At 46.5% G+C, this 26,884-nt stretch overlaps 1 protein-coding gene and 1 non-coding gene across 3 annotated transcripts in view; one reads left to right on the plus strand and one right to left on the minus strand.

Annotated features, from left to right (window-relative positions):
* The window catches only part of TENM4 (teneurin transmembrane protein 4), an 801,941-nt gene extending 777,571 nt beyond the window's left edge, over positions 1 to 24,370 (minus strand). For both annotated transcript variants that reach the window (XM_066369554.1, XM_066369563.1), the window contains exon 1: positions 23,923 to 24,370. The gene's annotated coding sequence lies outside the window, so the exon portion shown is untranslated. The remainder of the gene's footprint in view (positions 1 to 23,922) is intronic.
* Positions 24,371 to 26,294: 1,924 nt separating this feature from the next.
* LOC136390243 (U6 spliceosomal RNA) lies at positions 26,295 to 26,398 on the plus strand. Its single transcript, XR_010748672.1, has one exon. It is a non-coding gene; the product is annotated as a U6 spliceosomal RNA (small nuclear RNA).
* Positions 26,399 to 26,884: the final 486 nt, after the last annotated feature.

Raw genomic sequence — 26,884 nt, forward strand, 5'->3', positions numbered from 1 at the left:
TGCCCCAGAGGGGCCAAGCATTGCCCCCTGGTGGGCATGCCGAGTGGGTCCCAGTCAGGCACATGCAGGAGTCTGTCTGACTGCCTCCCCGCTTCTAACTTCAGAAAAATTTAAAAAATAAAGAAATAAAATAAATTTATGGAGCTATTATTGATATACAATACTATATACATGTTTTAATTGTTTAGCTTGATGAGTTTTCATACCAGCATACAACTGTGAAAATTATTATTACAATCACGATAGCGAACATATCCATCATCTCAAAAGTTTCCCCATACTTGCTCCCTGACCCCGCTCCAGGCAACCACTTATCTGCTTCCTATCACAATATATTACTTCGCATTTTTCTAGAATTGTATATAAATGAAATCAAACAGCAAATACTCCTTTTTGTCTGGCTTTTTCCACTTGGTGCAATTATTGTAAGACTGATCCATGCTGTTGGGTTAATCCAGAAGTCATTCCTTTTTATTGCTGAGCAGCATTCCATTGTCTGGACGGACCACTTTTCTTTACCCTCTTTACCCGTTCACCTGTTGGTGGCCATTCGGGTCATTTACAGTTTGAGGCTATTGTCAAAGAAGCTGCCATGAATATTCTTGTGCAGGTCTTTGCATATAAATATGCTTTCATTTCTCTTGGCTAAATACCTAGGAGTGAACTGGCTGGGTCATAGCTAGGTATACATTTAACTTTCTGAGAAACTGCTAAACTTTTCTCCAAAACAGGAGTGCCATTTTACATCTCTGTTGCTCCCCATCCTCACCAATACTTAGTACGACTAATCTCTTTACTTTTAGGAACTCAAAACAGGTTGTAAGTCATATCTTACTATGGTTTTAATTAATTTTCATTTTCCTAATGACTAATGATGCTCGGCAGCCTTTTATGTGCTTATTGAAAGAAAAATCTTTAGCTATGACATGAAAATTTGACAAAAATAACAGTGCTCCTTACCATTTACTGTATTAAACTGTTACCCTTTTGTGTGACAGATATAACGTGAAGAGTTTCACATGCCTATAACCTCACCCTGATGACAACCTAATGAGGATGCTATGAAGACTCAGTTTTACAAATAGGGAAACAGAAACTCAGTGAGGTCTAGGTAATTTGCCCCATGGCACAGTAACCCAATGGCAGAGCCCAAGTTCAATTTTGGGCCTCTGCTCCATACCCTGCAGGGCGTGCCTGCTGTCACATGACCTCTGCTCTTGGGCACGGCTCAGATCCTCTATCTTGGGCACAGTCAGGACTGTGAAGCATAATTAGACAATGGGAAAAAAAGAACCATAAGAAAAGACAGACATAGCACACAACTGTAACTGACACTTTCTCACCGCTCACACAGTGATTCCCTATTTGTCAGAACACGGGACAGTTTAACAAAGGTACACTGTGGCCGAGGCCCTGATCAATATATCAATACTGTATAACATTAAAGGCAAAACAGATATCTGGAAAGTAGTTAACTGAGAGCCTCAACTCTACAGATTGGCATAAGAATGTCAATGTGTAGCTCATTTATGTTGTGCTGAAGAAATCACTTAAAAGAACTTTATTTTTGTTCTTTAAAGGCTGGTGTATTTCAAGTTGTTGACTCTCAGGCAGGCGTGTAGAGTTTTCTTCAGCCCAGAGATTAAGCTGTAGCTCCAAGGGCAAAGCCCGGTGGTACCAGGGAGAGCTAGCAGCTATGAGCAGGCCCGCCAGCCTCTCTGGACTCCGGTCTCTTTCTCTGGGCTGTCAGTGGCTCATGTGAGGCTGCTCCCTAATATATCTCCTAGTGTTGGGATGCTGTTGCCTGTACTTAAAAGACTTGCAGAAAACATCAAACATGAGAGTGGTAGTAAACATGACAGTGTAGCAAGGAGAGCCCTACCTAAGTAGAAGAAATTTCACTTTTGTATTTTAATTTTCAAACCCTGACTTTGAACTAGTGATATTTTAAGTTCCATGTCTACAGAATGATGCAGCCCTTCAAAAAACAGCATTCGTGTCTCCTGCCAATCTGGGTCATGCTCTTGACTCACCAGCTGATCATCACAATGTGACATCATTTTTCTAAGTCCAAACCCTCGGTGGCCTTCCTTCACGTGAAGGTCACGTCATCCTAACTCACTCCCCCCACAGATTCTCTTGTTCAGAGCTCCCAACTCTTTTCTTATGCTCTCTCCTCTGCCCAGGGAGGCCTTCCACATTTCCCCTCTTGGAGATCTCAACTCTTAGGGCCCATTAAGAAGGCCTCTCCTCTCTAAAGCCTTACTCTGTTGACAACAGGCAGATCTTGTCATCTCTTAAACTGCACTCTCTCTGGCTATGGGGCCCTCTTCCAGCAAGGCCCTTTTTCCCCTTTTATCTCACACGGTGTTTGCATCAGCAATGGGTTATCTCTTTCCTCCAACTCAACCAGCACTGCCCACTAGAAAGAGAATACAAATATGAGAAATAATTATGCAGAATAATACAAGTAATATGAATATCATAAAGTACAAACAATATTTAAAGTGCTATGTTAGCCATATTTGAAGGATCCAATAGCGACATGTGACTAACAGCTACCCCATGAGAGGGCAAAGATAGAGGACATCTTCTTCACTGCAGAAACTTTACGGAAATGTACAAGTCTAGAATATCTTTTTGCAGGAGTCTGCTCAATAGTGATAAACTTGCTTCTTTAAGATGCAATTGATCTTTTTAAATAAGCAAAGACACTGGGAACACAGAGGATATCAGGAATTCTGATACTAGTGATTGCAAGATGACACTTGTATCTGATGAGTTACAGCCAACCAAGCCACGTGGTTATAAGCTAGCCCTGAAGGTCAATACTGGCTCTTATGAACCTCTCTCCAATATATTCTCCCTTATACCATTCCATCACCTAATGCAACAGCCTCTGCTTGAGTCCAACTGAAATAACATGATTTCCCATTTTCCTATGTATCTATATATGCTGTTCCTACTACCTGTCAAGTCTCCAACTGTCCCTTGCCTAACTCTTATCACCTTTCAACATGGTTCAAGCTTCCTCTCCTCTGTGACACCTTCCCTGAGAGCCTCCATGCAGAGGTGGCTGACCCTCTTGTATACCCCCAGTATATTTTCACCTCCCTTCAATCACCCCTTCACATGGCTGTATCTTCCAACACACTGTGACTTGCTTGAAGGCAGGGTCTCTCTGTGCCCTGACTTAGCCCATTATAGTGACTGGCAAATTGGACACCCTTGACAAGTATTAATTAAAAGATTTTTGTCGGTGAATGACTGAATACCCACATTCCCAAAGAGGAATGCAACCCTGTATCTAGCGAGGGTAGCATTGCCTGAATAAACGTGGTGCCTCTCCAGGTGCCACTTCTGAAGGAAGCCAAACTCATTGGATTGTTTACGTTCCAGGTCCTACTTATAACAGGCTTAGCTTCTAAACACCTGAAGCACAGGAGGAAAGAAGCCCCTGGTCGGCCACTGAGCCATTCACCTGCCTTCAGGACAGACACATCTAAAGCAGTTGAGATAGACACTTACCTGGCCTGGTGTATGTGTGTGGGGGGGTCACTTCATAAATTATATAATTCTCTGATCATTCTGCTATACACCTAAAACTAACATAAAAGAGTATTAAATGTCAACTGTAATTGGAAAAAAAAAACTGCCTGGCTTTTTAAAGAATTTAAAACCATCCCCTGCAGGCCATGGCAATTTGAATTAAGAACCCAGGGCACCTACCGCTCCCTGCTGAGTCAGTGGCCTTTGTCTGCTTGGTGACTCACCCCACTGCTTATAAACCACCTAAGCGGTTGGGACCAAGGAAGCCAAGCAGATCACACCCACAGGCATGGGCTCTGCTCCCTGCCACCATGTTCAGAATAGCACCCAGAGCCAGCACCACGAGAGATGGGCTGGGATCCCTCTGGCCTCATTAGAAGGCAACCAGGTCAATCCCTAGCACTTCTCTATAGGGGCGGGGAATAGGTGACAAGGTAAAAACTGATTGGCAGTCAAGAAACATGCATTCTGGACTTGACACATGATATGAACTTTACAGTAAGTTAATATTGGCCAGTTACCAGCCATGGGCCCTGTCACTAAACATTTCCCAGCCTTATTCCCTCAGTTTGAGGTGACATAGCACACACCTCCCAGGTCCTGAGGAGATGAAGAGACCAGGCTGTGCCACACATCAAGAGTTCAAAACATGTCAGCTACCATCCCTGTCTCCAAGCTGTGGCCTGATGTCCCATCAACTAACTGACCTTGTGGGTGCTGGGAAGGCCCTTCATTTTCTGTAGCCAAATATTCCCCAGTTCCCTTCCAGATCCAAGGGGTAGGAGGTTTTAGAGGTGCGACTTCCTGTATGATTGTGTGTGTGTGTGTGCGCGCGCGCGTGTGTGCCTATGAGAGAGAAAACAGGAGTGCAAAACCATTTTTTTTTTAGTTCCCTTAATGGAGTAAGACAGATTTAAATATTTTGATTCCAAACCACCGTGTCCTTTTTGTTCCATATATGATTTTAAAAGAGTACTTTTGTCTTTTAGCTCTTTCAACAATTGTAAATCTTTCCACAATACCAGGTAAAGGTGTTCTCCCTTTTCTTTCTGATGACTCAGCATACAGAAAAAGAGTTAAATCCTTAGTCTTTGTACATAAATTCTTTGATGTTTCCGATAAAATAGGCTGGAAAGGGTTGGAACAGAAAGCCACTCCATTTATCTGAGTGACTAATGCCTCCGAAAGAGCAGGCAGACTTGCTGCGAAGGTCAGCAGTCGGAGTGTGCGCGGGGCCTGCCTCCCACTCTGCCCACCTCCCCAAGATGGGCGACAGCGATCAGAGCCCTGCTCAGTCTTTAATCAATCCATGCCGCCAAGTTCCCAAAGAGGTTCTGAAGGAACCTGCTATGAGGAGTTGTTCTGCAAATATTAGAGAAAATCGCATATTGGAAGTTTGGGAACCCTTTGTGCTACTTCTCTTAGAGAATCACATCGTCCTGGTGAAGGCTCTGACAACCCCTGCAGGGCAAGAAGACGCTTCACCTGTCCAATCTGGCATTTCTCTATCTTATCTGTGCACACTCCAGTTGTGTGCGTGTTTGTGTTCTTCTTCCTCATGGAAAATAAAAGCTATTACACCTCTCCACACACCCACATACCCTCACAATATGTAAAAAAAAAATTCTTGAAACCCACTTCCAGGAATACTGTAGGCAGAGGTAATGGTATGGGCTCCGGAGTTAGAAAACCCAAGTTCAACCCTAATTCCACACGCAGTGTAGCTCAGTGATGTTGCTTAACTTTCCCGTCTCAGCTTTGCCTCCAGTGAAACCTGGGCGGTGTGGCTACTCCCACTTGCTAGTGTGCAGGTCAGGTGAGACGGTGTGTGCAGAAGCCTCTGGCACACGGTAGGTATTTTCAAAATGTGACTCTCCCTCCTCTCACTTTGCAAAATCACAACGGGAGACATTTGAAAATACACTGGTCATTTTTAAAAATGCTCATAAAACTTTAAATCAAACTATTTCACATAAGCAGCCATCTTGGAATGTCATTCTATTACCTAGTCTGCATGTTTTCATAAATAGAGGCATCCAATCCAGGGGGAAATGGCAAGACTGCTTTAATACATATATATGTGAAGGAGATCTAGGATTTCATACAGCTACTTGGGATTTAATATCGAGGAATTTGTCTGTGTCAAATACTACTTTATGTAACGGGAAGTGATATCATTTGACACAGTCATAAAGTGCATTCTGATCAAAATATGACTGTTACTAACATTACTAACAACTGTTTTATCCCCGTGTATTTTATTGAAACCATCACGATGGGCACATTTGAAATAAGTGTTCCTGGCTAATTTTCAGAAGCCTGTCTCCCACAGAGAGTTCATATGATAATTCCACCGGGGTATCTTACCAAGGTAGACTGAGGAGTTTAAAATGCTTGAAAGAGAGTCATTTCGAGGTCACCCATAATTAAATAGCAGCTAAAGGGGCTGAATACAGAAAATGTGTAATCTTCCCCGGCTCTGAAATAAAAACAGATTATCAGTGAGAAAGTACCTTTGCAGGGAGACTTGATCTTCATCTACAGTAGGATTCCTTTCAAGCCTGGATGTCTATTTCAAAATACCCATTAAAGTCTGTGATGGACTTAATTATGAGAGCCAGATAATAAGAGTCCAGTTCATTGCCTCCCGTTGTCGGGGATGGTTTAGAGGTGCCAATCATCTCCCCCTTCAAAGAGGCCCAAGGTGCCGCTATCCCTTTCCAGAGGAGGGCTGGGCTGTGAGGGAGGGCTCTTTCCCCATTGGTGGTGCTGACAGAAGCAGGGGGCCTGCAAAGTGCACTGAGGGGACACGCTCGCTAAAAGCTGTGACAGTTTTTCCATTATTTCAATTTACAATGATTAAACCAAGAAACTCCCTCACCCCTGCTTCTCATTTTTCAGCCTCTGAGGTCCCTCTTCCCACTTCCACTCACCTCCACACTGTCTGGGGGTGATGCAACACGATCCCTTGTACACTAGCAGGTGGCCTTAACCTACACACACACACACACACACACACACACACACACACACATTTGGTAAAGGACAGCAGAGGGAAGAGCCCATCTTAGTAGGAGCAGCACCAGCCCTAAAGTCAGAAAGACCTGAATTTGAATCCTGCCTCCCTCTCTTCTTGCTGTGTGGTCTTAGGCAAGTCACCTAACCTCTCAGAGCCTCCATTTTCTATCTATAAATTGAAGACAAACACACCCATTCCCAACGTTTAATATGAGTCCCCTGGTTCACAGTGGGTTTACCTAATCGTGTCATTCCCCTAGCAGGGAGGCAGAAGCCCTGCAGCCCGGTCTGTCTACCTCCATTGCTTCCCATAGAACAATTCCCTCCACCCAGAGAGGAAAGCTTGCTCGAGAGGCCAGCTGAGGAAGAAAAACGTTAAATAATTCAGAAGCGCTAACATCAAGTCTGATGTAGGTATAAAAATAGTTACAAAACACCACAGTCGTCTTGTTTTCGCTACAGCAACCTCCGCTCAGTGGGAACAGGAGTGAGGGTCTGGCCTGAAGCTGGGCCTGGGTCTGGGGCAGCGGAGCCTCATCAGGCTTCTATTTTGGTTCTTCTAATTACTCATCTTTATACAAAAGCAAGGCAGGCATCTGCTTATTACCTTTATATTTTAAACCAGTCTTCAGAAAGGCAGCTTATTTTTAAATTGACAGCATGCTCAGCTGGGCTACTGGAGCAGAGAGCATTCTGTATCCTGCTTTTGTATGGAGACCAACTGCATCCCAGGCTGCTGGGCCTCATCCCAAAGCTTAGGTTCAAGGAGCAGGCAGGTAGGCTGCCCTGAGCCCAGCTGGCCTGTGCCACCCAGATGGCCTATGTTGTCCCTAAAAGCACAAACTCAGGGAAGAAAATAGGAAGACTCCAAGTAGAGAACTAACATTTATTAAGCTCCTACTATGTTCCAGGCACCCTGCCGGGTACTTTACCCCATATGACTTCCTATAAGCCTCAGCAGAAACCCCAGATTAATTGAAAGCTTTTACATTTCATAGATGAGCAAACTGAAGCTCAGGAAAGTTAAGGGACTTCTCCTCCAAATTCCACCAAAGAGCTTGTCTGACCCCCCAGCCTGGGCTCTCTCCACTGTGCCCTCTCTAAGAGCACAGAGTGTGGCATGAAAATATCTTCATGAAATATTCAGCTGCAGTTGTAGCTCCTGTCGCATCCGAGCCAGATCTGAACGCTTACTCAGTGCATTTTCTTGCAAAGGAGCTGCATGGAGACAAATTTCCAAATCATACTTAACAAGACAGGGGAAGCAGGGCCTGTTGTTAGCCTGCTCCAGGTATGGGGCAAGTGTAAGCACGTGCTGGGAGCTGTAGGCTCTGGGACTGTTAAATAGAAGGCCAGAACCAAACCTACTCTTTCCAGGAGCTGCAAGTCTCAAAAGAGTCCCTTTGGTTGACTTCTTAGGAGAGAAGAGGGAGTGATCAGCAAGGAAGAGGAAGCCCAGAAGGGTAGAGGAAAGAGGAAGAATAAAAATGAACATATTTCTTGTCCTTTCCAAAAAGGATATCATCCTGCAAGTCTGACTCCAAACACTTTTTTCTTTTCAAAGCTTTCCTTGCCTCCTCAGTCAAGCTGGCTATGAGAATTCTTCCTCTGATGTGTCTACTTCATGCAAGGCTCTGTGCTGGCAGCAAGTGTTGTTACTCCATATTAAAGAGGAAGGAACTAAGACTTCGAGGTTAATCTGCTAGAGGTCATATATATACATATGGACTAGCGCACTTGATCTCAACCAGGGACAGCCAAGAATGATCTAATCCCTGGTGCCAAAACGGACGAAGGTGGCTCGGCCAGGATTTAAACTGAGGTCAATCTGACTCTTAAATTCATGGTGCCTGGTAATCTCTGAACTTTATGGAAACTACCTTGAGGTCAGGGTGGACTCTCCTGCCCTGCTGTCCAGAATGACACCAACTCCGGGGCACAGCTCACTCAATGAGCTCTCACTGATTGAATAAACAGTATACTTAATAATGGTGCCTAAGGTCAAGGTGAGCAGCCCCACCAAAGGGAGCCAGAAATTATGTAACTGAATCTTTAAAGAGGACAGTAAGTCCCTATTCGCACCCCCTACAGGAAGCTTCTCAATACCCTGACAGGTCCTGCTTGCACTCCTTCCATGGTGGGGAGCTCACTCCTCTCACAGGCAGTCCAATGCTTGGTAGGGTGTTCTCTGTGATGCGGAACTAAAGCCAACTCTTCACTCAGCCACAGCCTACCTCTGCCTCTGCAGGCCTTGTTAAAAGGCTGCTGGTTAGCCCCTAAGGGACCGGCCGCAGACTCCTTCTCGATCACATTCTTCTGACTTCTGGAATGGCAAAGTAAAAGAACACGATCTTGGAGTCAGAAAGATCCAAATTCAAATCCCCTTTCTACTGTTCATATAGTAGGTGATAGAGAATCCCACTCCATCTGGCAGGGTTGCTATGTTCAGCACACAGTAGGCAGCTCAACACATAGTAGAGCTCGAATGGCCTATCTTAGCCACCAGGTCTGTTCATGCGGACCCAGCTCCCCTCTCTGGTGAGAGGTCTCTGACACCTGCTGGCCTTCGCATAGCACATCTGCTCTTTGGCCCCTGTCTGCCTGTCTTAGTGGCCCATTTCTGAGCAAGTAAATTTAATTGCATAATTATTAAGGGGATAGGAAACTAAGACGGGTGACAACAACAAATCAAGAAATGACAACCATGAGAGTTACCATAGCAACACTTGAACTTGAGAAGTTCTAAGAATATGCTATAAATTATAGACACAGATGCAGTGTGGGGCTTAGAAATCTTCTTTGACGTGTGAGACCATCACCCAAACACTGATGTGGAATGAATTTCCCACCCTATTTCCCATCTTCAGGGGTAGGTTATGAAGGGAAATTCTCCTTCTAGGAACCCATATTAATTCTTGCTACATGGCATCAGCCATCAGTACGGGCAGTTGTTGGGAAAGGCTAAACACCTTCTACAAAAAGTTTTGACTGAAAGTCCAGAGCCACCTGAAGATGGTGTGTATCTTGCCCACAAAGTACTCTGGACAAGTTCCCCACACCTTCATTTCCTGTGCACTAGCTATGAACAGCTCCAGGGGAGGGATATTTGCTTTATGGTCAGGTGGATCTTCGCAGGATCCCTGGCTCCCTGACTCCCTGGTGGGGTGACCTTGGGCAGATGTGTAAGCTCTCTGAGCCCCTCTCCTTCTGAGGAAAATAGGGAAAACAAGACCTCAGCCTGCAGTAAAGACGAAATGAGTTGATGTAGGCCAAACGTGGCATAATTCAACAAATATTGAGAGCATCTTATTGGCAGACACTCCTCTAGGCATGGGGGTTACCTCAGTCAACAAAGAACAAAGCTTATTGTGTTCTGTAAATTTACAACAATCATGACTAAACAGACAGACAATAGCCAGACCATATACGAAAACAGAACTCTGACCTCCCAACTTCTATAGCACTCAGCTCAAACGGCCAGTAACCTGCCTGCTTTCTTAATTTTTGCCTCCCCTTCCACCTCAGGTCCAATGAGAGAGCCAGATACACATCCCAAACCAACCACGTAAAAAGCCACTTCTCCTTAATCCACCTCCAGCTTCCTCGGGCCAACAACCTCCAGTCAACGCAGCCCCAAAGCCTACCTTTCTTCACTATAGGATTTTCCCGCTTTCCTGCCTGCGTTAGAGTCTCACCAAAGACAAGTGATGGTAGCTGATTCCCGTATTCCAGCAAACTCTGAATAAATAGCCTCTACTTGTTTGGGTGGTCTCTTATTTTCATAGTCAGTAAGCATTACAAAGAAATAAACTGCATAGCATGTTCTGCCCTTGCCCTGCCCCCACCCCACCACAGGTTATTTTTAACACAGCAGACAGTGGGATCTTATTAAATCATAAAACATAGTATTTGACATCATGGAAAAAGAAAATATATAGTAGGGTAAAAGAGGTCTTGAATGGTGGGGATGGGAAAGGGGGGGGTGTTACCAATGTAATAGGATTAACAAGATGGGTCTTGTTAAGAAGGTGATATTGGAGTAAAGATTTGGAGGTAGGTGGCTAGCCATGTAGACATCTAGGGGAAGAACATTTCAGGCAGAGGAACAGCCCTGAGGCAGGAGTGGGCTTGACATGTTTCAACAAAGTATGGGAGGTAAGGGTGAAGAGCAGAAGGTATAACTGGAGATGTGAGGGAGAGCTGGTGATGTCAAGGGGGGTTTTTAGCTTGTTTAAGGATTATGACCTTTACTCTGAGACAAATGGGAGCTGTGCAGAGTTTTGCACAAAGGAGTGGCATGTTCTGATTTATGTCTTTACAGGATCACTCTGGCTACTGTGTTGAGAATAAATGGCAAGGGGTCAGGGCCGAGCAGGGAGCCCAGTGAGGGAAGCTACTGCAGTCACCCAGGTAGAAGAGGAGGGGGCTTCCTTCCACTAGGGTGGTAGATGTGCCAATAGTGAGAAGTGCTCAAGTTCTAGATGTATTTAGATTATGAGCCTAAAGTTTAAGAGATACTATGTGAGTACTTTTCTTCTCCCTTTCCTTTCTTCTTTAAAAATACAGATACCTTCACAGATCCAGAAAACAAAATGTGGTCTAGGTCAACCCTAATGACCTAATGGCCATCTCCACCCAGTATGACATGGTTCAAACACACACTGGCCAAAGGCTGGGCTTATCCAGCAATTCCCTTATGTTCCTGGTGAGTGACACCTCCCCACATAAAATGGGAATCAAGATAGATAACTTCCCCAATTGAATTGCTATCTGACTGAAGGGGCCCTGGCTCAATCCTTCTGTGGGGCGATCAAGGTCAATGCTGGACATGGCCCTCCCACACCTCCTGGGAGACGCCCAAGGGCCTGGGCCCGTCTGCTCTTGAATGTGCGTCATGTTCTGCTAAGGGACAAACAGACCCTGAAGAAGACTTTTGACCCTTAACTCCGGCACGTGCCCTTCCTTGACCTTGGCTTTGTGCCACTATAGTCTAACTGCTTTATAAGCCAGACCGCTGTGGCTGGTTGTGGATCGTGCTTGCCCAACTGGCCACCCTAGGGCCTCCCTGTATGTAATAAAGGCTATCTTTGTTCCATCTGGTCCTCCTTGTGGGTTTTTTTTTTTTTTACAGAATATCTACTAGACAGGTAGACATACCTGGTCTCGAACTACTACATTACAGGGGTTATTCAGCAACACATATCAAAAGCCCTATAAAGCCGCATAATCAATTTCAAGTCAAAAAATTGGGCTGAAGAAAATAGACAAGTACATAAAAATGTTGATCTCAGCATTATTGATAGTAGTGAACATTTGAAATAATAGGAAATCGGTTGAATAAATAATGACATATCCTTATAATGGAATACTACATAGCCAATAAAAGTTACGTTGGAGAGAAAATGTAATGGCATGGGGAAATGATCATGACATATTAAGGTTACAGAACAATGTGTACAATCTACTCCAAATAGTAGTGGTGGGAGGGGGTGATGGTGAGGGGCCAAGAGAATTCTCTGTAGAAACAGTACTGGAGAGAAAAGCAAATGTTAGGAGGACCTATGTCTACATGGCAAGACTATGGGTTGTTTTCATTTGTTCTCTAGGTTATCTTAAGTTTTTGAAATTTTCAATTGGTGTAATCTCCCCCACCAAAAAAACAAACAAACAAAAAACATAAATGCCATAAAATTTTCAAAGCAATACTTATCCTTGGAAAATTGCTACCTATTCCACAATGTCCCATCAGGCTTACCAAGCCTGAGCTCATGAAAGCAGCCGGAGAGCACTATGGAACACCTGGAAATGCAATGTCCCTGTGGCACTACAGCGATGGCCACTGTGGACTACGTCTACTGGCCTGCTGCGGGTGCCACCACGAGGCCACCACAGCACAGATAAATAGATGCACAAAACTGACCAACTCCACTGTTCTGTGATACTCAACATTAGGTACTCCTGAACTTGGGGAGACAAGAAGGAGGAGAAAACGGAAGCATGGAAGGAAGGTCGAGGTTTTAGAACGCAAGGGCCATGAATCAGCATAGCATCAGCCTCTCCGGGAAGCTTGCTAGAAATGCAGCATCTCAGGCCCACCTTTCCCCCCACTGAATGGGAACTGACATTTTAACAAGTCCTCAGGCAGTGCCTAGGTACATGAAGTTTAAACAAGCCCTCTCTAGAACATAGCACTTTTCCCTACTCTGAGATGAACTTGAGGTAAACTCAAAAAAACCCCAAAAACCAAGCCCTGATTTATCAATGTCACCCCATTAAAATTAATTAAAAAAAAAGAAGTTGAGTAGAAGTTTTCTCAAGCAAGTGTTAATTATCTAAAAGATGTAAAAATCATCCTAACCACCCAGAAGGGGAGAGCCTCCGTCCCGCCCCGCCCCGTAGGCAATGCAATGTGGAGTCTCTGGCATCAACTCCAGAGGGCTACTACTATCTGATAAGCCCTTTGTAGTAAACAACAAGAGAGCAGGCATTTCCTCTCCTAAGTGGGAATCCCAAGCCAGGAGCCTGGCCAGCTGGGGGAAGAGCTGTGTAGGCACCGTTAACAGGGCTCTGCCCGGAGATGAACATAAGAGTAAAACTCGAGATGAACATAAGAGTAAAACCTGATCAGAGAACCATCACAACATCTCTAGGAAAGTAAAAAGCCTTTTCCAGCCCTGGGATGCAACTATGTGGGAATGAGGAGGGGGACAGGCTGAGAGAGAAGGCCACCCTTCTGACCCAGATGCAATGTTGGCCCAAAGGCAGGAAAAGGGTGGCAAAGAAGTCTTGACTGCTATATTCATAGTCCCATGGCTCAAATAAATTAGGTTACCCACCTCATACATAAATTACAATCTGGGATCCCTTCATGCTTCTTTGAAGTAGGGAAGGAAGAAATATTTCATGAGGCCGTACTCCCTGCACCATTTCCCAGTCCTGGCTGCCCCCTCACATCATCACCTGGGGAGCATTTCAGAGTTTGATGCCTGGTTCTGTTCTGGTCTTTGCTAAGAGCTCCCAGGCGGTTCTAACACACAGCCAGGGATCCACTGGCCTGGGTGCTGTGCTGGAACTCAAAATCTAGCCCTCACAGCCACTGAGAGAAGCATGTGACGACCAAGCTGGTGCAGAGTGGCAAGGGGCAGAGCTGGAATCAGAACCAGGATTGGCTGGTCTAAATCCACATGCAATTATTTTTTTCCTCAGGGATGTCAGACATCCTCTCAGGCCTGGAAGAGGCTCCCTTCCAGAACGCCCTCCACTTATGTCCACCACTGAACTATGTCGACAGTTCAGTCCAGGCTCTAGAAGCAAGAATCAGAGGACCAGGAGTTGAGTGGGTGAAGAGAAAGCAGGAAAAATAGCAACGCCAAGAGCTACCATCACATAGAGGACACTGCTTGTTAGGCACTTTGCAAGTTACTGCACAAATCCCACACAATCCTTGGAACTACATACGTCTACTGTCCATCTTATAAGTGAAAAAGTAATGGAAGCTCAGAAAATCTAAGTAACTGGCTTGAATTCATGCAGCTACCAGGTGATAAGACGGAAAATTCAACCCAAATTCTGTTGGCATTTTCCACTGTTAACGTGGCCTTAGAAGTTATTTGTGTCTTTAATTACCTGTATCTGCCAAGTGTTCTACTGAAGTGAACACTTCATCTTCGTGTGTGAGATCGGATCTATCACTTCCCAAGTCTACAGATGAGGACACTGTGACACAGAAAGGTTGCCCAAGGTTACATGGCAAGGAGGTGAGGGTCAGGGTCTGGGTCAGGCCCCAAAGCTGATGTTTCTCCCCATACTCTGTGCTGCTCTGTCTAAATCAACTCAGAGTGCATGTAGAGACTGACTTAACTAGCCATAAAGAGGAATTCAGGTTTGACCTCAGGAAGTACATCCTGGCCTTGAAAGGAGAAAAACACTAGTTTGGATAAACCCAAAATTCCAAAATCGCTGCAAATGGGGCAGATTAGGAGCAGCTGGGAGTCTTTGACCACACAAGATATCAGAGAGATCACAGTGTTGGGTCTACCCTTCAAGGCCAGGACATATTTCCAAATGTCCAACCCTTAGTCATGATTCACAATGCCTTCTTCAAAATATATTTGGGATTTAAAAGCATAGTGCTTAGAAGTTGTTGGTGTTTTTCTTTTAATGTAAGTTTTATTGTGACATTTTCCCATGTCACAAAAACACATTTTCAAAAACAACATTTAATCTTTTATAACTTGCTGTTGGGCTCTGTGTTACTTTTCTTGTCCAATGCAATTGTTCATCTATTTTTTCTTTTGCTATTATAAATAACACTGCAATGAACATATTTATCCTTACATCTTCTCTGCTCATCTCTGATTGTTTTTCCTTGGCTAGATTCCTGGAACTGGAATGCTGGACTAAAGGAAATAAGTGCCTCTAGGATTACTGACTGTTATTGCCAAATTGCATTCCTAAAAGGGTGTATTAATTTGCATTTCCACCAGCAGCAAAGGAGAGCACCTGTCTCCCAGCACTCTCCAGAACCCAACATTGTTTTAGAAATAATCTTGGCTAATAACAGAAGTGAAAAATAGTAGCATAAATCTGCAAAGACACAATGTGTTTAAATAACCTACCTCTACTCTTATAACCAGTATGTAGCCAAACCAGAATTTGAACTCAAGTTATTTAGCTTCAGAAGCTGGGTCCCTAGCCAGTGAGTGCCCCAAAGTACTTAGCCACAGCTTGGGTTATGTCATGGTTGTCATATGTCAGTCAGTTTGAAGAAATTTTACAGGAGAGACCCACCAAGGCAGGCATCTTTACATTCCTCTTTATCCCATGATTCTAAACAAACACTGTCTAATAGAACTTTCTGCAATAATAGGAATGCTCTGTCTCTGCACTGTCTGATATCATAACCACTATCCTCTACCGAGCGCTTGAAATCTGCCTAGTGCAACTGAGGAAATGAATTATTAATTTTATTTAATTTTCATTAAATTTACTTTAAATTGTGACTAGTGGCTACCCCACTGCACAGCACAGCTCTACAATACCAGCACCCAATAAATATATATTTGCTAAGTGATAAACTCATGTAATCTCCACAATCCACCTATCTCTCCCATACTTCCTGCAAGGCAAGCACCTGCCCCTTCCTCCCTCATCTCCACGTGTCTGCTCATTCTCTGGAAGCAGGGTTACTGTTATTTATCTGCCACGTGGGGGTGATGCGAAGAGCAGCTAATTAATGCCTGCAAAGAGCTGCACTGCTGACTGGTTCTCAGAATAATTGCACGTTAATAAAACGTTTAAACGACCAATTCTCATCCAGAGGCCAAAGCAGGGCTGGGTTTATTTAGTAAAAGACTTGTTTCTCTGACTCATCCTGAACTGTATTCTTCCATTGTAGACCCCATCAATGCAGACTGCTTTCATTTAAAAGGTTCCACCAATCTGAAGATACTGACATTTACCTTTGCAATGGTTTTGACGTCACAATTTGATGAGTAAATTAATACTACAAACAAGATTGGAGAGGGTGGATATTTAACCAACTTGAACAAATTGCTTTTAAGCTCTTAAGTACTTTAATTGCTTGCATGATAATGATGCAAAATTTTAAACATCTTGATCCACTCTCAAAGCAGGCCCAGGAAAAGGACGACCTCTGAAAGAAAACAGTTTGCTAAGCACTCAGTTTTTATTACACCGCGGTCTAGAAAGTAACCAGGTTGTCATTCTAGGAGAAACAGGAGCCAGAGGCCTATGATCAAGTCATAGGTTTGTAACCTTGGGCGAATGGCTTGCCTTACTCAGCCTGTTTCTTCATCCAAAACGCGGGAACAGCAGTAGCTACCTGACACATAGAAGGCAGTACAAATCTGTTGTGCCTTAGCCCCATTCTTCCACCTCCTTCCTCCACAACCGGATGAGAAGATTGACTATGTCCCTCCCCACTGTCTTCTGAAATGAAGATGCCAATTCTTGAAATCCAAAAGGAAAGACTGAATACCTTTCTTGACAGTGCCAATCTATGAATGTAAGACAGCTCCACTTGGCATCTGGTGGTCATTATTGTTACTTTCTAAAATAATGTCAGTAAGAAGTCTCTTGAAACACTGCTACTCCAAGTGTGGGCCAGGCTTGAGCAGCATAGCACTACCTGGAAGCCTTCAGGCATGCAGATTCCTAGGCCCCACTCCAGACACGCTGAGGCAGAACATGCAGTTAGCAAGATGCTTCAGTAATGTGTGTATATTAAAGTTTGAAAAAACACTGTCTTACAAAATATGAAATCCACTCTTCTCTCTCAACCTAATTTTATAGAGAGGGAAACGATCCAGGAATGGGCCAGAGTTTTATCCAAAGCCATAATGTATTGGCTGCGACCCTTTTGCTTGACTTTCAAAGGGTTCAAAGACCAGACTTTTAGAAATCAACAATCATTCTACAGCAAGAAAATTGGCGCTTTAAGAGAAAATCATTCTTAAAACCTAATGCTCTTGAGGATTGCAATGACTCGTTGATTGCATCTGAGACCTTCTTCCACTGTGGGCCCAGGCCGCAGTCACCTTCCATGAAGCAAATGCAGGACTCAAGGGGACAGGGAGCAGGGGTGCTGCTCAACTGCTCCTGAGATCCTGCTACATTTATGTCCTGTTCCCTTTTTGTTTTCTAAATGAAAGAAATGCCCTGATTTGATGTTCAGAATAAGACAAAAGACAAAAACATCCCCTCGCCTTCCCTAGTGATACGGGAGTGGTGTCACTATCAAAGGCAGTCTCTAAACACTTGTCAGAATTCAAAGTCTGCCACCAGCAAAGCAGGCTTACTCTACGGTGACCACACCATCCAATGACCCTGAGGTGACCTCTCTATCTAATCTAAAGAAACTCTTGATGCCTCCTGCTGAACACTGGGACACCTTGGCAAGGAGAGACACTGGACTTCCTCCCCTGGCTCCACTGAATTCTTTGTCTGATGATGACTACTCATCTATCCACAGAGACCAAATCTTTTCTGGGTCACAGAAATCTGACACACGAAAGAATGACACTGACAAATACTCTGATTGAACCAGCCCAGGCGAGGATGGGAACAGGGCCTGACTCCTCCCGCTTTGGAAACAGCAGGTAGGTATGTTAATGTATTAATTAATTAATTTTATTATTATTATTTTTTATTGTGCTCAGAAACCATGAAGACAGACTGTTGGACTGATTTCCTCCGTACAATGCCATGCAGCAGTGGGGATAAGCTTGCTATGGGGTAATCTCTACTGCTTCCTTTATAAGATTTCCCAGGTGGCCATTCTAAGGCCCCTGAACCAAAGGGAAAGGGAAAGGGACCGGTCTGGGAGAGAGGGACCCACGGCCTCATCGAATGCTGAAGACACACACAACTTCTCTGAGGGGCTGCTTGTCATCCACCAGGGAGCCAGTTCTACCTGCAATTCAGAGGAACATATTTACATATTTCAACTCCATTGCTGGCTGAAGCTCTACAGAGTGATGATTCCGAGACAGCCTGGGAAGAAAAATGTCCTTGGAAAAAGAATGTGCCTATCAGTTTAGCAGAAGGGTTTAAAGTTATGCAAATCCTCTGCTTGAAGTTTGATTGTCATCCCTACCCCCCTCCACTTCTTAGGCTACCAGCCGGCATGGAGTGCAATGTAAACAGCCATATTCTCTTTAAAAGATGGAGCCAAAATCACAGTGCGCCCTACTGCTTCTCATATGTGACAGAAGTCTCAGCGTGGCATCTGCCTTTGACCCTGCAATCCTACTTTCTAAGAATTTATCTTCAGGAAATTTGAAAAGCACAGTGTGTACAAGAATACTTATTACAGTTTTGTTCTAATAATAAAAAAACTAAAAATAAACAAAAAGGTCAAAGAGTGGGTATTACTTAAATAAATTATTCCATATTAAAACATTGGGGTTATATGTAGCCATTAAAAATATTACCATGTGGGTATACAATATTGCCAAGTTGTATATTACATGGCAAGATTTATCTTTAAATGATAATAAGCATTCAAAATATAACTATCTCATTTTTTTCTACATTCATAAAGTCATTAGGTGCAACTTCAAATGTGATAAAACAATTTCCTTTTTACTTTTCTCTATATTGTCTTACTTTGCTACAGTGAACATATGTTACTTTGGTAATTAGGTATAATTAGTATTATATCTAATTATAGAATTTGGTAATTAGATATAATCAAGACAAAAGTTGGGAGGGAACTGACAAAGTAATAAATCTATAAAGCATCTACATTTATGCTTTTTCTTTAGAAGCTTTCCTTATGGAAAATTGTAAGTTGGAAAATCCATGCATGCTTGGTTCCCTTAGAACTGGAGCATGTGTTTCTTTCAAAGCGGCCCCCATAGCAGTCTGTCAGTGCAAAAGATGGATTCAGCTATCTGTTACGATAAACCGGACTGATAGACCATGTAAGAAGGCAGGTAGAAATCAGCCACTTAGATTTGGAATCGACATTGACTTACCCTGCTAGGCTCTTGGAATCAAATCTGCAAGGAGGTGATTTAAATCCCATTGTTCTTTTGTATCACTGTTTGATTCATGGATGTGGGAGAATTTATTGGGACTCCTGTCCCAGTAAAGTAAAAAAAAACTGAAGGCTTAGGTCCAAGTAAAGTAGCTGTTCCTTAGAATTGGACAGGGCCCACATGAGGATTTGCAGGTAAGGACTCAGGACCCAGGTGAGGGATCTGCACCATGTGCTCACTCATCACATTTTCCTTCAATCTCTGATTATTAAAGAGTGTGAGTGGTCATCTTGAGTCTCTTGCTTGTGTTGCCCAACAATCTTTATCTTAAATTCCTAACCACCATTTTTTCCATATTTGTAACTTTTGATCTGGAAATATCAGGTTATGCAACATGCCAATCTGCAGAAGGATGTAATTTTGTCACAGAAGAAAAGGACTCAATGAGGGAAAAATTCTAACAAAACTGGAAATGGCTTTTCTAAGAAAAGAGAAGATATTTTTGCTTCAAGCATTTGAGCTGGTTTTAAATAGACTATGGGTGCAATGTTGTTTGTTGGGGGGGGGGGCTGTTGATTTCCTTGCCCAACCCCCATCTAATCATCTGTAAATAGCCCACAATGTGTCAGTTAGTTAATGTACATTAATCCTTACAGTGTTGCAAACTAGATGGATCTTTCTATTTCACACATGAGAGAACTTAAGTTCCAAAGGTATCCTGCACAAAATGTCCACTCAGTAAATTATGCAGTTAATTAAAATCCCTGTCCCATCAACTTCCACAAAACCACAGAGGTGAGATTATATCTCAAGAAGTCAGATCTACTGGAGGAGAGCCCTTGAAGTTCCAACTTACCCACAGCTACAAGGCCCGATCTTCTGCTACAACACCTGTTCCATAGGGAGCTAGCTCACTAGCTCACATTCCAGATCATTCCATTTGCTGTGGATCTGTCCTCTGATGGTTCTTCTACAGACTGAGCACTGGTTCTACCCCCAGGGGCCTGCACTAAGCAAGGCTGGCCCTTCTTCCCTCTATAGTCCACAGAGGGGTTCACTGGTTTACTCCCCCCATCCTATCCTCATCTCCAAAGAGAGGCCTTGATGAGAATAGTATGCTGACAGATGAATCTGAGATATCTCTCTAGGAAACAAAACGTCTCCATTCCTGACAACTTCCCAACCCTAGAAGGCGGCTACTTTACGATTAACCAGCACCCTGCCCCCACTCACTTAAAGACACATACTGGAAATAAAACCTTTGGAGAATTAGCTCCCTAAAAGTGTAAGAACATTTATGTCCTTAGTCTTGCCTGAAGAACCTGTGGGCGCAATCAATCCCCCAAACATTCGCAAGGAGTACTGCACGCATGGCACCGCCAAGAGGAAACACTAGTTCACCTCAGGACATCAGCTTGGACTGGTCGGATTCCAGTACGTGGAAAGACTTCCCGTCACCACTCTCACCAGAGAAAACTGATTTGTCTCTTCATTCCCTTATAACGCCTGCAAAGATGGGAATTCGTTTTGTGAGAGAGGTCTGGCCTCGACGCACACCTCCATCCCCAGGACACGGACACACACACACACACACACACACACACACTTCCATCGCCACCACCTGTGAAAACATCCCTTCTAACTTTGGCAAGGAGAGCTCCCACGCAAATCTGAACGGTAAGACACCCAGGGCGCGCCGGGGCCCGGAGAATCGGGTCCAGGAGGGAAGAGGGGAGGGAGGCGCAGCCGGGACTCCGCACCGCGCCGCGCTCAGGGCTCAGGGCTCAGGGCTCAGGGCTCAGGGCTAGGACAGAGCCTGGAACTAGGTGGTCTCCACTCGGGTTTCCCGCCCAGGCCCCGCCCACCCGGCGGCCAGGCTCCTGCGGGCTACGGCTCTGCCCTCCAGAGAGCCCAAAGCCGGAGGCACCCCGCAGAAGGCGGCTGAGAACGCAAGGGGGCCTCGGCCGGCGCAGCCAACCCGGTGTGTCGGGAAGCGGCCGCGGCCGGCGCGGAGGAGGGCAGCTCTCGGCTAGTGCGGAGGAGGGGGAGTGGAAATGCACCGCCCCTGCGCGCGGGGAAACAGGTTGCCGCGTAGCCCCATTCCCTCCCGGCAGAAGTCGGGCGGCGACCCGATTCCTGCCCTGGCCCTAGAGCGAACCCGGCCCCCCCGGGCGCCCTCTCCTTCCCGGACCCCCGCGGCGGAGCCGGAACCCCTCAGGCTGCAGGGTTAAAGGCGCCTTCAGCAAGGTCAAGGCGCGGCCGGCAGGCACTTGGAGATTTTTCCCAGCTGACCACGAGCTTTGCAATCGCATTGTTAAAGATCATGGCAGCGGCAGGAAATTCGAACAGCCCCACTGGTCTGCGAGAGGGAGGATTTATTTTACAGCGTAGAATGCACTCAGACCCGAGATTTCAGGGGGGAGGGAATGCAGGGTTTCAGGACGCTGGGAATGTGGTAAAAACAAAACACTCCCCACCCAAGCACACCCCCACCCCTCGAGTGCGGGGGCGGAGGGGGGGTAGAGTCCAGGGCCGCTGTGCCCCAGACTTCAATCAGCGTTCCGCACAGCTCTGCCAGAGCTAGAGTGGCTTATCCCTCTGCAGGCGAAAAACAAGATTTAAAAACACTCTACTGCTGTGGTTTATCAAAGACCAACAGCGTGCTACAGGCTGCTGCGGCGAAGGGAAGTTGCGAGATGAGAATAAACGCAACAGAAGCAAACTGCCTTCCGCGTAGGAGAGAAGCTGGAGAAGGAAGCCATGCTCAGCACCCATCCCCATCCCAGCCCCATCAGCGCCGGGCTAGCTCAGGAAACCAGGCAAAGCTAAATAATGGTGGCTGACCGGACAGAGGCCGGCACGCTCCCTCCTAACCCCCGCCAGAGTGGGCAGGACGGTTGGGATGCTCGGCATCTCCATAGAGGACCAGACCTCGCGGGCAGATTCAAACACGTGAAGGGCACTGGGTGTGAAAGATGGGAGGAGGCCCTCGGAGAGGCATAGAAGTGTGGCTTTGCTGTTTCCCAGGACGCAAAGTCAGTTTCCTAAAATAGCATTCACTGGAAAGCCTCCTAACACCCCCTCGGCCTCTGAAGACTCAATGGATCCTGAGTTCTGTCCGGCTTTTTCACTCAGATCCCATACTCTACCCAATCCCTGCCTAGATAACCGATTCCTTCAGGACAGCAGCATCAGCACCCAATGCCCATGGCAGAAATGAGAGCCGCCGTGGTGCGAGGCGTCTTCCTGCTCCCCTAGTCCCGGGGTGGGAGCGCCCGGCTACTTACATTCCCTGAGTAGGCAAACTTTCAGGCTTGTCTTTCGCGAACCCGGTGCTCGCATCATGTTTCTGGGTAATCACCGAGGCAGTTTATATAACTGCCCGCGATGCGGGTCGGCAGATCTCCCTGCGTGCGCGGCCGCACAGCTAAGCATATGGGCACTCCCTCACCCCAGCGCTCGGATCCCCAGCGTGCCGCCGCGGCCTTCCACAAAGCAGCGGGGCGATCTCCTGAGCCAAACACCAAGAGTGCACGCAGGGTCGGGCCAAACCCAGGCTGCTAGTCTTCGCCCTTTTCGCTTGTTGGCTTACAGATAACTGCATATCTAAGAACCTTCTCCCTAGGGCTGGGAAGGGGGAGGCGGTTTGGGGCCGGGGTGGGGGGTGGGCAATAGGCGCGGTTCTGGACCAGGCCCGGTACCCAAGTGAGTAATAATGCCCTCGTCCACAAGGACCAGGGTGCACAAATCGCCTTAACGTCTCATCCTGAAACGTGAGCCAATTTCCAAAGTTAGAGACCACGCAGTTAAATTTCCAGTACTTTCCAACCTAGCCTGGGCGGGGGCAGGGCGGAGAAGCCGCGGGCAGCCGCCAGCGACGCCCACCTTACCGCCCCGCCAGCGAGGACTCACCAGTTGAACCTCCCCTGGCCCTCAGTAGTTGGCTGTATATCCCCCTGGTTGCATGTACGTACGTACACACACACACACACACACACACACACACACACACACACCGCGATACTACCTCCCCGTCTGCTCCTCCAGTATAAAGACTGCATTTTTAAATCTCGAGGAAAATGACTAAGAAGCTCGGTGATCACATTTCAACCCAGAGCACATTTCCCGAAGCCCGGGATATGAGTAGTCTAACACACACACACTCACACCCAGAGCGCTCCGAGCGTCCACACGGCGGCTGCAGCCTTAACTCGCTCCGAGGGGGATCATAAACACCGCTGCAGGGCGGCGGGAGGGGAGAGACGAGAGCCGCACCCGCTGCAGAGGGCTCCGGGCTGAGTCTTGTCTTGGGTTTTCCGCTCCAGCCGCGGCGCGCGCGGGGCCACTGCAGCCGGCGCTCGCCCCGCAGCGCAGGCTGCAGCCGCTGGAGCCCGGCGCCGCCTCGCGGGCTCCACCGGCGCCCGCCGGGGCCGGCAGGTCTGCAGAGGGGCTGAGTTCGCTGGGGCCGGGGCAGGATCCCAGCGAGGCAGATGAACCCGCGCGCCTCCTTCCTCCCACCCGCCGTCCCGAGTTTTGAGTCCGCTTCCACCGCCCTGCTCTTCCCTCACCCTCGCTCCCAGGCTCCAGTCCTCGCCGGGCTCTGGGGGCTGTAGCGGCGGAGGCTCGGGGTTCCAGATTGGCTCGCCTCGTCGGTAACCCGCGCCCCAACCTCTGTCCCTTCTTTCCCCGGTCCGGGCCAGGGGAGCAGGCAAGCGTCCCCCGGAGCCCATGGCATCCGCGCGAGCTGCCCCGACCCTGCCACAGCTAGTGCGCGCAGAGAAGCTAGAGAGCCGGCGAGGCGCCGCCGCGGTCCCCAAGGCGCTTTTCCGTAGAGCAGATCACGCCGCCTTACCGTGGCTGCAGACTGCCACCGCCGGGAAAGCGGGGAGGAGGGAGGCAAGGCGCCGCGCCGGTGGCTCCTTTCGCTCTCGGTGGCGCGGTTCGTCGGCTCCGCGAGCCCAAGTGTGCGCCCAGGAAGCAGGTCCCAGCTCTGCGCTCAGCTCCAGCGAGACCAACAATAGCTCCGGCGGGAAGCGGAGTCCCAGAGAACCTCCAGCCGCGCGCGCACGCCGGGCTCCCGCTCCCGGCCGCTCCCGGCCGGCGTCCCTGCCAGCACTGCTGCCCCACATGAAACAGCTGCAATCCCGAGGCTTCTTGGGGGTTGGGGCGGGTATGTGTGCGCGCGAGTGTGTGTGAGAGTGTGTGTGTGTGTGTTTAATAGCTTCCCTCTTCTTCTTCCCCTCCCTGCCTGTTCTCCTGCCTGCCTTCGTCCCCCACCCTCACTCTTACACACAGACAGAGAGGGCGAGCGAGAGAGACACACGCACACTCACACACATACACACGCACACGCAGGTTACATGAATGGGAGGCGGGAGCCAATCCTACGCGGCTGGGCGAGCCTCCGCGCACAGGCGCTGGGAGCAGGGCCGCACCACGGCGCGGGGGGGCGCCACGCAGGTGATACGTGTCCTTCCCTGGGCGGCTCGCTGGCCTCTCCGATCACCCGAGTCTCTGTTCTGTCCAACGTCTTCCTCTCTCCTCTTCCTTCCTTCCTCTCCGTTTTTTCTTCCTTTTTTTCTTCCCTTTCTCGAATTCTCCGAGTTCCCTCAGTTCATGTTTCTCGGTCTCCCCTTACCGTCCTTGCTTCTTCTCGCCCACTGGCTCAAACTTTCTCCTTCCTTGTCCCGACGTTCCTCTGCTTCCTCTCCTCTTACCTTTTGTTCTCTTTCCTCCCTCTCTGCCTTTCTCCCCCTTTTCTTTGCAGTGTTGTCTGATCTCCTCTTCCTCCCTCCTTTCCTGTCCCCGGGTCTCTCTGGGGCTCGAGGCCTCCTTCCCTGCCTTCCCACGATGTTATTTCACACCCCCAACATTTTTCCTGGGATGGTCTTTCTCACGTTGCTGCAGCACAGGAGAAGTAGTTAAAGAGCTGGGCTTGAGTTCCTTCCTCAGGCATACAGGATGCCCAAAGAAAGGCTCTCCTTCCTCGGACAACTTCCCTTAAACCATAGCAACAGCTACTGAGTCGAGGTAACAATCACTTATAAAACTACAGGGCACGTGGTCCAAGAGATCTCTGTCCTTTGCATGTCTAGAACATGATCGCCAGCACATGTCCAAGAAAAGGAGGTTTTATAGGATATGAGAAGAAGCTTGGTGCAGGGGTACTCACAGGGGCTTTAGAAAGAGACTTTAGAAATTGTTCCCCAGCCCAGCTGCATGCCATCTGTAAGATTTAGGGCAAGTCATTATTCTTCACCCCTGCCTCAGTTTTCTCGTCTGCAAAACGGATGACTATACCTACCTCGCCAGTTGGTGTGAGGATTAAAAGAGAAAACAAAGGAAAGAAAGCGCTGGGCATATAGGAGATGCTCAACTAATGTTTGTTTCCTTCCCTGCCATCCCTCTTAAAAATTCCATTTAGGAACTTCTGCTACATTATATCAACGTGATGTAAAGTGCTTACTGAAATGAGGGAGGAAATCTGACAACGCCCATGTTATACATATGTAAAACAAGGTCTGCAGTATTTTTAAAAGTTTATTGTGACTGTCTAACCAGTTGTTGTCATCTGGTGGTTACAGAGGCACCACAAACATAAACTTGGGTGCCAGAATGCCCCTTCAACATCTATCTGAGGCTGCCAGAAGGGGAGGGATGGGGTAAGGGTGGTAGAAGTTTTTATGCACTCTGTTCAATCTATTTCTAAAATCTTTATGATAACTAAAAACTGACCATTAAGTGACAAAGCCTGAGACTAAAATGTCAAGTCTCTGCCTTTGGATAGTATTTATTAGTTTTGTGTCCTCACTGCAGACATCAAATGTGGGGCACAAGCTGTGATTGGCAGTCAAATTCAGACCTTCAACAAATATTTGTTGACCACCTACTCTGTGGCTGGCACTGTGATTGGCTATGGGCATCTACTGGTGAGGCCAACATGCCCTGCATTTGTGAGCATACAGTGCAGTAGACATGTCTGATCCATGTGTGATATGAAAATGAATCCCATATACCTTGAGAAATACCATCTGTTTGGTGGATAAGGTCTTTCAAAATATGAGGTTCATGGAAGAGGGGATAATAAAGAGTTCCTTGAGAGTGAAAATTCTGGAATCCACTGTTCAATTCTATGCACTTCATTTGACCAATGAGAAAACAGAGGCCAAAATGCTAAATGTAGTAAATGAAAATAAATGGGGGAAAAGTATTTTGCATAGTCTAGTGCTCGCTTCGGCAGCACATATACTAAAATTGGAACGATACAGAGAAGATTAGCATGGCCCCTGTGCATGGATGACACACAAATTTGTAGTCTAAGTATGTTTGGAATTCCAAAGGGAAAAAATAGTAACTTTGCAGTTGAAAAACCTGGCCAATTCTACCTTAATCAAGCCAGCATCACTGGGAATATGACAAATAGATATCATGTGATTTCTGATGCACTGAATGATGAAACATCACTTCTGTGGTACGCCTGCCAAAAATGAATGGCTTAAACCTAATCATGGAAAAACATCAAACAAACACAAACTGAGGACCATTGAATGAAGTGACTGTCATGGGCTCATCAAAAGTTCCAAAGTCATGAAAAACAAAGGCTCCAGAACAATTCCAGATTAAAGGAATGGTTTAATTGTCAAGGCAGTAAATGCAATATGTGGTCCTGGACTGGGACATTAATGGGACAATTGGTAAAATTAAAATAAGGATAGATAACAGTACATATCAATGTTAATTTCCTGATTTTGATAATTACTGCTATTATGTAAGAGACTATTCTTGTTTTTAAGAAATATATAAGAAAGCATTTG

This window comes from Saccopteryx leptura, chromosome 1 (genome assembly GCF_036850995.1).
Source record: "Saccopteryx leptura isolate mSacLep1 chromosome 1, mSacLep1_pri_phased_curated, whole genome shotgun sequence".
Lineage (NCBI taxonomy): Eukaryota > Metazoa > Chordata > Mammalia > Chiroptera > Emballonuridae > Saccopteryx > Saccopteryx leptura.